Genomic DNA, 12,022 nt, shown 5'->3' on the forward strand with positions numbered 1-12,022 from the left:
AAGGCAGGAACAAACTTGACAATCCTATCACTTTCTTAGACTCTGAATCCAAGGTGTCCCCACATCTTAGAGAAAGATCTCAGAGGAGAGATTTAGTATTCAATGCTTCGATATTGTGTTGCATTCAAGAAGAAATTACTTTTTGGGAAACTCTCAGGCCTCCCGTTTCATATTGCAAACAATTTTCTCTCCCTTCTTCCTAAAGTGCCACAAAATATTTTGATTCTGTAAATCTATTACATAAGCAAGTCTGTGTCTAGAAAATTGTTCTGTAGGAGCCCAGAGACTGAACTCTGGGAGACTCATTCCAATCAGAAATGCGGTCCGATGGCAGAAGGTCAGGTGTGGTTCCCTAGAGGGCTATGCCTTGAACCTGTTGTTTGTTTCTATTATTCTCACAGTAGTTCTAGGGGATACTTAAAGACTAATTTCTTCTGCCACAACATTTTATTATTTGTTGATTATGCTCAGGTAAGTTAACTACTACTAAGAAGATAATGAAAAACCTGAAGCTTGCAGTTCAGTGGAAGAGAACAGTTCAAGCAGAATGGAATTTTAAGTGTTTTCATTTCTTTCCATTTTCAAAGATCATGGAGAGTTTTCACCTTCCCCTCTACCTAATGCCTTTAGAATCAGGAATTAATGCAATGGAAAAACCATCAGGCTAAAAGCAGCTTTTTGTCTGGGTGCCAAAGGACATTTTTTCAGGGATTCAGGAATAAAGCTCAGGAAAGCTGTATTTCTCTGATGTGTTTGCTTAATTTATTTCCGAAGCTTATGATACTAGGCCTAAGGGAATTCACACAGAATTTAACATATACAAATAAGTATGTTTTCAGCCAGAAAAAAAGTCATGAAATCACAGAGGAAATATGGCTGCTGTTCATCGCATGACAACAGGAAACGGAGGTGACCACTCCCATTCATACCCAGTTCAGGGAATGTCATTCAGACTCAAGTCTGCAGTGGGACCATAGAAAGGGACCAGTGGATGTGACAGGCTTCTCTGGTGCTGTAGCTTAGAAGGTCAGGGAGAGTAGGTGACATGAGATTTCGGGGGCAGGGGGAGTGGCTGGGACATGGAGGGTTCTATCAGCCTCACTCCAATGGGCAACAGGGAACTATTAGGGGTTTTTAATACATGGGGCAGGAGTGAAATGATGATATTTAATACTTTAGAGATCGCTTTGGCTCTTATAAAGATAAATGCTCTAAAAGGGAAATGAATCAATAAGGAAAAACCAGTTAAAAAGCAGTCTCAAAAGATAAGCTTATAATGTGTGATGGCTTGCTGGGGCTCCTGTAACAAAGTATCACAAACTGCACCTGCTATTGTCCCCAAGGGTCACCACACTGCTTATGAGTGTGAACACTGCAACGGAGGCCCATGTTAGGCGTGCTGCTGACTTGAGCCCAGCAGATAACCCCAATGTACTGCAGGCAGAACACAGCCCAGGTGCCCCTGTTGACCTTGGAAGATGACCCGCTGATGCTGTGGACAAGCTGAACACCCCGTGCCTTTGCTCCTTTAGAATTACTTTGTCTTCTAGTGCACTGCCTCTTCCCCAGCCCCTGTCCCACTCCCAAATGAGGCACAGGAACAGGGGAGAATTATGCGAGTAGAATGCTGTCAAGGTCACCCTGCCCCTCAGATTCTGGTTCATTGTACTTGAACAATATTCATCACCCGGTCTCTCATTAGGATGAGTTCTCAGGAAGGTTTTTCTTTTCTCATATGAATAGAAACTGAGTTATCTCAAAGGCTCTCCAGGGCGGTTCTAGGCTACTTGAAAACGAAATTTAAATTCAAACTGAGGAAGAAAAGAGAAAGAGAGAACATGGTATAATTTGAGGAATGAGCAGGTGCTTGAAAGGCAGACTAATCTGGGATTGAATCCTGGTCCATCTGCTTGTTAACAGTGAGCTTGTTTTAAAATGGAGAAAATATTCAACAGGGTTTGTGCAATGAAAGATAGAACAATATATGTTAGGTACCCAGAAACGTGGCTAGATCAGAAATAATATTTAATACAATGTCCTCTTGATTATTTAGCCAAATTAATTCGCGCAGTGGTCTGTTCTTGAAGTTACACACATCGGCATTACTAGTGCGGGTATTATCTACCTCCATCTGGGGTAGGAGGTGCAGGAGGGCAGGTGAGTGTGACAGAGCCTGCGATGCAATGAGAACCTCAAGAAATCCATTTTCCTATAATGAGCATAATGAATTAATCTCTCAATTAATATGCCAATTTTAATATAAAGGGCATATGCATATAAGGAAATCCAGTTTCACCTTTTACTAAAATCAAAAAATAAATAAGTATATACTTTGTAAATAGAGATAACAAGGGTAGCTGATAAAAAAAAACCCACAATAACTCTGAAATAGGTCTGAAAGAAAAACATAACTGTGAACACAGATCTGACAACCTTGAGCTAAATAACTATAAGGTTTAAAAACAAACAAAACAAAACAGAAACTTTTACTCAGTATTGTGTTATGCATACAAAACTTATAGTTATAGATAACATTTCACATGAATGACTCCTCTTATGCTTTGGGGATAAATATCTATCTTTAAGGTAGGTATATAACTATCTCTATTTTACAAGTGAGGAAAATGAAGCTCACACAACTTAAACTGGACCAAAGTCATCCAGATAGTAAATTAAGACAAGAACACTGGTCTTTTTTGGTTCATGCTTCTGTATTTTTAGTGCTACATTAATAAACCTTATTAAGTGGGCATGACATTGGAATGTTAAATCAATTATTCTGGACTATTAAGACCATGAAGATATGAACCATATCTAAATATTTTACCCACGATTTTATCCACAGCTCTAAGCACAGTGCCAAGTATATAAGCTCTTAATAAATATTTGTTGAGTTGATGAAACAAGAAGATTGTTACTAGGTCAGCTTGTTAAAGAAACCACTTATGCTTCAGAGGTTATCAAAATTACCTGTAAGCTATCAGCCCATTTAGAACACTGGTTTCCAGGTGGCAGCAGTTTGAGAGTAGGTCAGTTTGAACTTGTGAGTGAAATGTGTTTGCGTGTGTGCGCGTGTGTTTGTATGTGTGTGTGTGTGTGTGTGTGTGTGCGCGCGCAGACTAAAAGGGTGGGGGCATTCAGGAACTAGAATGAAGGACTAGGGGGGTCATGGAAAAAATATCACATAACATAATTTTAAAGAAAAAATACCATTACTATAATCTAATATTAAAATTATTTGGGGAATTTTGGTCTACCAGGTACCTCACATGTATTTGGGATCAGGTAATATTAGAGCACATGTCAAGAGATCAGCAGCCTATGGCCCACACAGCCTAAAATCTTTTCATCAAAATTTGTTTGCCAACACCTGATTCAGCCCACAGCCCTTATTTTCTGATGAAGAGCCGAAGCCCTTGATTGACGGCAGGGGCTGCTCAAGGTCGCAGGGTCTTACAGATAGGCTGAAACTAAAACTCAAGCCTCTTAACTGCCAGGCTTTAGCATCTTCCTCTTTCATAATGCATCCATCATCCTAGTCTGAAGAGTTATACTGATTCACAAACTATTTGGTGCCACTTTGTTATAAAACTCACTTACCTTATTTTCTGTGTACGTGGTTTGTACTGTCTGTGCAAAGCCCAGCATCTCCCAGCTGTGTTGTAACATCTGCCACCCAAGAGCACCTGGGACCAGTAAACCCCCAGGGGAAGTTGCAACATCATTAGCTGGGTTTATGAAAGCTGAGTTGAAAACTGTCACAAAATCATACAAAATTGCATTGAAAATTGATTTGAAAAAGTGAGGCTTCGGCGATAGCACAGAAGCCAATTTCATTAAGATGCCAACTGAATGTTTTCCTTCTGTGTATCTTCCATAAACAAGAACAATAGATCCATATTACTCAATGGTGGGGTTTAGAGAATGGGAAGAGAATGAGTTCAGACTCCCCATCACAGTAGGAGATGCAGCAGAGATTTCAGTTCCAATAAGGACACCAGCGTGCCACAGGCGGTGTCTGAGTCATCTTTCCCTTATGTGGTAAAACGTGGGAATTGGCTGGGCCAATAAAGTTTAACGAGGCCAAGATGGCAGAACTGCTACTCAACCTCCATGGAAAATGCACACATCATGGACATACGCAGAATTGCAAGCAAGTTGCCCAAAAAAGCCAAAGAAGGAAGTAGGTTACCCTAAAAGTGGAAGAGAATCCAAGAAAGTAATTAAATATTGATGGAAAGAGCCAAGAGCTGGGGTTATAAGGTGCGCGGGGGGTGGGGTGGGGGAGAGGGATTAGAGGGGTGTGGTCCTGGCCATCACGGCAGGTGTGGGCACCTGCCCCAGCAGAGTATTTGCACTGGGTTGGCTGCACAGAAAGGGCCAAGGGAGTGCTAGCCAAGCAGATGAAAAGAAGGCAATCCTGCTTGCAGCACAGGATGTCCCCGTTTCTCATTAACAAATCAATGAATCGCTTCATAACTGAATATTTCCAGTACCTTGTGACAGATCTGTGTGGGTGTCTGAGACTTTCCACAGCTTAGCATTGCTTTCATTGGAGAACTAACCCTTCCTCACATCATGTCAATATGCTGTGGATGTCACACGAGGACCTCCACTTCCCATCAAGAGGGCGGGGTGCTAATCCAGATTCGCTATAACAGTTGGGGTAATTAGTTGTAAACATCCAAATCAAATCTTTATAATCCAGCACAAAATATTAGGTGGCACAGAGAATCTCTCAGAGTGTCACAGAGTCCTTCACAGAGAAGGGTGAATGGCCAGAAATGAAACCCACATAAACCAACTAAACAATTCTGAAACCTGTTTTGTCAATTGCCACCCTTGGCATGGATACATTCCAAATGCCACCTGCTCCCTCCCACTGCCCACCTACTTGAATTTCACATGGGTGAGTTTGACGAGGTGAATGCAATACTTATGCCTGTTCCCTGGATGAAAGGGAGGCTGAAGAGGGCATTCCCAGATAATGTCTTAGAGAGGCTGGTTCATTATTAGGTGGTGGTGGTGGGGGGTGTGGATTCTCTAGACCTAGCAAGAGTCCTCGAAGAAATGGAATAGCCATAAGACATGGCAATCATCCCTTTCCCCGGCCAAGTATCGGGGTCTAGCTCCCTGAACCTGACATTACATGAAGGTGGAAGCACGCAGGTTAGACAGGGTCAATGAGACTTGGGGAAGTAGCATAGATGTGGCAAGAGAGTGGATCACTCTTCTCAGACCAGGACGCCCAAGTGCATAGTCTGGGACCTGGTGACTGCATCGCTGTGACATCTGGCAGGAATGCCAGAGAATGGAGCTCCTACAGAAGGAAACAGAGCTAAGAGAGATCGTAAAAGTCAGAGATGTGACTGTATCACAAACATCTGGATGCAGCTGTGCCTGAGGTCACGAAGCCACACAGGCCTGGGCTTTACACGTCCCTGAATTGGCATTCTCATTGTCTTACTTCGACTAGATGTTCATAAAAAGCCTAATAAAATGTCCATCCTCTAGACCTTTGTCCTTACTGAGTAAATTCCTAAGAGAAGCGGTACCTAGACGAGGAGGATTCTTTCCAGGAGTGGAAAGCATGATGCTTTGCTGTAGCTCTTACCTGTCCATACTTGAAAGAGAAGACACAGAAGGGACTCGCTCTTCTGCTTCTAACACAGACGTGACATCACCTCCTCCCTGTTGTTCTTTAGGAGTGTTAAAGTTGGTGTGTTAGAACCCCTTATTGGGACATGCTTTCTAGTGAGTATGGTTAGTAAACACACACACACACACACACACACACACACACACACACTGGTATATGGATGGTTTTCTCCCCATGTACCTAAGACACATTGGACCTAATCATACAAGATCCCACACAGGCTCAATGGCAGCATATCTATGCTGACCATCGATTTTGGTGCTTCCGTATCCTCCGTTCCACTCCTTTATAACTAATTAGTCTGATGCCATTCATGCTTATGAAGAGAGAGAGAGAAAGGGGAGGGATACGGGAGGCTGCAACCTCAGGCACTTCCTCCAGCCAACTCACCAGAGAACTAACTCTACATTAGAATTTTAGGCAAAAGCACTGCTGAATATAAAATGGAATTTGCTTTTGTTTTCCTCTCGTCCCTTTGTGAATGTGGTCAGAGAAAACCAGAGCCAGATGGACATTAAAGTGGTAAAGGCAAATTTTATCCAGGACTATTGCAACAGAGAAACAGACACCCTGGACTAGAACTAAGCTCCATTCTGAATACAACAGAGACCATGGCAATTTGAAGCAAGTAGCAGGAGGGACCAGTGGATGGAAAATTACTGAGAAGATGTGAAGCCCAGGGGTTATTCTGGCTAAACCAACCTACCAGGAGCTCTGCTGAAGGCAGGCCCGCACGTTCAGACAGGGAGGCTGCTAAACTGACATAGTAGTGGCCACGCTGACAAAGCAGAGTTTGGTGACTCCTGGACCCCCTTTTTATAACAGTGTCTTCATAACCTCAAAAATGTAGTAATACATGGAAACTGCACTCCCGGCGCTGTGTAAGACATTTTCGCCTTTCTCATCTAATTTAATTTTCACGAAAACTCTGTTAGGATGATTGCTTTTATTTCAAATCCAAAACAGAGGAAATTGTAAGTCAGATGGATTCTGCAGCTTAATGCCACAGAACTTATAAACGTAGGTGCACCTGTGGTTTGAAATCAGGTTTGTCTGAATCAAAGCCTGCATTTGCTGCCTTCCACCTGGCGCCTGGGCTATGACTCAGATGCAAAGTGAACCAGCTTTAGCAAAAGAAGCAAAAGGTTGAAAGTTCTCTGTTTAGTCTGGAAGTGACTAAAAATCTATGAAGATGAAAACTGACAAAAATACGTATGAGGCTATTGTGTGTCAGAAGGATTACACTGAGTCTTTGCCACTCTGGGAGCAAGATCCGGTACCCGCCTGGTAGAAGCTGGGAAGGAACTCAGTCCCCACTTCTCAAGATTCCATACTTCTCCGAATGCAGGAGGCAGACATGGGCAAACCACACCTGCCTGTCTGCCCACCTCATGCATTGGTTGGTGAGGGAGGGAGAAAGGCATTAGGCTGATAAGAGGATGAGTACGCAAAGGGAACCAAGACTGTACAGTAACACTCCCCTCTGGATCCCGTGTATTAATCAGTGTTTTCCAGAGAAAGAAGACCAATAGGATGTGCATATATAAAGAGATTTATCTTAAGGAATTGGCTCATGTGATTGTGGAGGCTTGACCTGCCCAAAATCTGATATCTGATGGGGAGGCTGCAGCATGGACACTCGGGAAAGAGCTGAACTTCAAGTCCATCTTGTCATAACTCAGTATATGCTGATATCAAAAGATGAATACGAGTCACGTTTGACTTCTGCAATTACAAGAGGTTCTCAAAGTGGCTACCATCAGCATAATTTGAATACAGTTTTTTGTTTTCTTAAAATGTGTATACACCTGAAATGTGTATACATATTCAGATGAAATCAGAAGGCAGTCTCCTGGAAGACTAATGCCTTTTGCTTAGGACACGGCAGCCTTTTTGTTCTATAAAAGCCTTTGACTGATTGGATGAGGCTCATCTACATCATGGTGGGCAAGCTCTTTTACTCAAAATCTACTAATATCAATGTAAATTTTATCCTGAAACACCATCACAAAAACATCTAGAATAATGTTTGACCAAATACATGGGTACCATGGCCCAGCCAAATAGACATAAAATTAATCATCACACCTTTGCCCCTCTTTTAAGGCAGGCTCTCAAGCATGTACTATTCTGATTTCCAGCACCCCCAGGGACTGGATGGGTAATTTTAATTCACAGGGAAAGGGCCTATTGAAAGCCTGTTGGCAGCAGATCTAAGACTGTGCTCCCATCAGCTTTATTAGTAATAAAGATAATATTTTAACTATTTTTCTGATTCCTGCAAAGGGGTCCTAACTTGAGTAGAAAAACATAGGGTGCTATTATATGGGTACATGGGCTCAGGCCTTAAGAATTAGGGACTAAAATCAGACGTGGAAAACTCAGATAGATTGAATGTTTTAGCTGAGTCAGGATGAGATGCTTTAGGGTCTAAGCTTTAGTTCAGATCTCTAGTCTTTTTGAATGTGATGGTTTACAGCTACCCCTAGTTGCTGTTAGTTACAGACAGGTAGCTACTTTTAGGAAGGTGAGGGTCCAGTTAGGGCATTGGCTCTGACTAAGCACATTCCAGGGGCCTTAACATGTAGGCCACCACAGCTAACCCTGACCTGACTTCCATGGGAGTTGAGTCAGGGAGCAGGTAATAGAGAAAATATTTGGGCCCAATTAATAGATGAGATCACTTTTTCTCCCATCATGAGTTTTTCTTTCAAGAGCTCCTGACAGTGACTTAACACTGTGATTGAAGGTAGGTTCAGCCTAGGCTACAGGGCATGAGAGCCAGGACTCACATTCCGAAAAAAGGGTAGTAGATTTTACCAATGAATAAATAAAGAGAAATAAGGTCTTTACTACATAAAGATTATACCATATTCTTGGATTGACGTGGAGAGGAACTCAATGAAACAATTGCCAATTCAAAAATTAAGGGGAAAAAAACAAACAAAAAAAACATTACAAAGCCCTGTGCCTGTAGCATCCACTGTATCTCTAGGACTAGACTTTTCCCAAATTGAATGGGATTAAAAATTATGTTTCTGTCTGTCACAATAGGAGTAGTGGAGAATGACACATATTGGAAAGGCAATGTGTTTGTGTAGGAAGAGGGGTCGGTTTCATAAGATAGAGTTTGGATCACAGAGATCAGACTGCACAGATATGAAAGGGGAAAAGGGACTCCACCTGGTTTGAGTGCCCTGAAGGGAGTTTAGCAAAGAGGCAGGTGTCTTTGTTGATATTGGATCAGGGAAGATGATGTCTTCACCCCCAATCACATAAGAAGAAGGCTTTATTCCAGAGAGCAGAGGGCAGAGACCCCCAGATGAAAATCAGATGCAGTAAATATCTAAGACTTTTAAGAGCTATGTCTTGATAAAGGGTGAAGCATCCATAAGATCGGAACAATTGTACTGGTACACAGTGGTGATGGACAATTTGCCCTGATTTGAGAAGGCACAGCCATGTAGAGTGTATTATAATCAGCACAGCTAGAGTTCCGAATGCAGCTAGCCCATTGCCCTGATGGGGTGCAATACTCTAAGGAAGGCCCAGAGAACCAGCACTGCTCCAAAGGGAAACAAGTAGAACAGTGATCAATCGACCACAGGCCTGGTTTCCATGCTTATCTGAAAGGAGAATGCTGCCAGGGTGGGGTTATCCTATTTAGGAAGGTGAAACAGAACAGGATTGTATTGGACAATGGATGCCTTTTGTCAGATCTGCAAATAATTTACTTTGTATCTCTCATTAGATGGAGACCTATTGAGGATGCTATAGGAACACCTACCTGTGCCTCAAAAGGAAAAGAAATGAAAGGTAAGATGGTGCTTAGATCCAGGAAGCTGTGTTGGCATAATAGAGAAGGAAAGGAGCCAACAGAAAGAATAGTGAAAGTGGGCTAAACTATTGAACCGTCCTAAAATAATGTGGGCAAAAAAGAAAATTAGATAGAAAAAGGATATGAGGGCCCTATCTTATTCTGCTGAAAAAGGTGTAGCAGAAACGTTCCTTGAAACCTGAAATGCTCAAAAAGACAGTGTCTGAAGGAGTTTATAGCAAAGGTATCGATCCTCACTGTGGTCGGCTGAAAAATGATGGTGACTAATACGCTTGCTTAGGTGTCTGAGGGCACCAGTGCCATAACCATTCCCGGCAGCTTTTGTTTCGGACTCTGCAGACAGTGACCCTCCCACAGAAACAAAAGCAGTGAGAAGGAGGAAAATGCCTTCATCAGGAGGTTCCTACAGTTCTAGGAGGTTCCACGGAAGAAGGCCATGGCAGGAGGCTGTGGGATGAGGCTGAAGGTGGCTGCTCAGGAGATGGGGGAGGGGCCATCACGAAGTCCGCACTCAGTGCAAAGCAGGGGCCCCCAAAGTCCAGGCTCAGAGGGAAATGAACTTTCGGAGCCTTAAATGTGAAGGGAAGGGAAGGCAGTGTGGTGGCTGCTTAGATCCTTTGCAGGGAAACAGGGGTGATCCCGGGAGTCACTCCGTGACAGTCGGCATGCATTACAATTAACACTCCCCTCAATGGGCCATTTCACTTAACAGAGTCTAAGTTCGCATTTTTCTTTCTGGATGCTTAGCACAGACAGACGAACAGGCATCCAGGTGAGACAGAAAGCAATCATTTTTCTGTCTTTATAGTGTCTCCAATGCTGAGTTTCCAGAGGGTTCTATGGTGGGCAGCAGTAACCCGGCTCTTGGTTATACCACACACTGAATTTTAAGACACTCTTTACTTAGTTTTTCCTGTTTTAGAGTAGATGCAGATCACTGATCCATTCATACTTTTTAGTTCAAATCACACTCCCTTTATAGGCATGAGGAAAAAAGCTTGCATTTCATTTTATTTCTATATCTCCCCTCTTTATCTCCAGTTCCCACGCTCATCTCTCTTCACCTAGGCATCCACAATATATGTTTGGAATCTATCTCCAGCTATGCACTGTTCATTGCTTTATGTGTGGAGCAGTGAGGCGTACCCTGGCTACTTTGTCTAATACGTCATCTCATACCCCCTCCCTAACATAACTTCTGTACCATCTCCTCTTCTTAGACTGAGTCAATATCAAACCCACATCTATTCTGCATATGTATCTTCTAAATTTCTTTGTCTCTCCCAATTGAATAAGTTCCATGAGTGAGGGCATCTGTGGCTGTTTTCTTCATTGCTATGTCCCTAAATTCTGGCATAGTCCCTGTCACATAAAAGCACTCAGTAAGTATTTGTGAAATGAGTGAATGAATGAATGATTATACAGAATGGTGTTGGGATGTATATTATTCTGTTTTTTTCTTGTCTTTGAAGACGTAGAATGTGTGGAACTGCTCATGAGGAAATCTATAATGGTCTATTGATAGCTGACCTCTTAAAAGTGAAGGACAGGAGAGAGTTGCTTTTAAATCAATTTACCTTTGGACACTGGGAGGCAGCTACATGCATTCTGGGTTTCTGAGTAAGACTGGACCAGAAGGAAGAGTGGATAAAGAATGGTATTGTTAAATTAACCTACAAGAGAAAGGACACGGGGTGTTCAAGTATCATATCTTCTCCGAGAATTTGGTAGTGGAAAGGTGTTTACATGCAAATTAGGAGTATTTTGAGTGCAGAATATTGTATTAAATGAGTACCGTCAAGTTTTCACATGAAGTTACTGCTTAACCACTGAAGCATTATATGTTGGTCAGTGTGGCTGTGCATAATAAAACAAGGAAGGAATCTGGGGCCTTGAGTGGTGTTTTGGGACTAATGCAAATTACTGTTCTGTCCTATTTAGCCATGACGGAGTGGGTAAGAGACAAACTGTCTACCAGCACTTCTGACAGGAAAAACAAAGCACCGATGCTTGGAAGCAAGAGAAAAGACACACGCATGAAGCCAAAGGACTGCCCTGAAAAGCACTTGTTCTGCTCTCCTGAGGGGGCAGCCGTACTGATTGTCTGGTTAGCCATAGAACTAACAGATAAGACCGAGGATTTAAGGACCAAAACCTGGGAAATCAAGAAGTTACAAATCAGCACTTTCCTGTCCTTTCTCCTGTTTCCACAGGACAAGGCATTGTCCCCTCACTTGGAGAAGGAGTCGGCTTTTGCTTCTCTCTATGGCCTCCCATGTTACTTTTCTTAGAAGTGATTCATCTTGTTGGGCTAGTTGAAGAGACAGAGAGTGTGTGTAGTTCATTCAGTCCCTCCCTTGCTATCTGCCTGAGTGGCCTACTTCTCTACTGATCCATGGAGTAAAGAAAAACCGTAGCTTTATGAGCAAGGTCCTATTTCGGAGGGAGGAATGTATTAGGGGATTTAGTTTGATCCTTGGCCATGGGTCAAGCAGCAGTTTTTAATTCTACTTATTAATCACAAA

This window comes from Hipposideros armiger, unplaced genomic scaffold (assembly GCF_001890085.2).
Source record: "Hipposideros armiger isolate ML-2016 unplaced genomic scaffold, ASM189008v1 scaffold_260, whole genome shotgun sequence".
NCBI classification, from domain to species: Eukaryota; Metazoa; Chordata; class Mammalia; order Chiroptera; family Hipposideridae; genus Hipposideros; species Hipposideros armiger.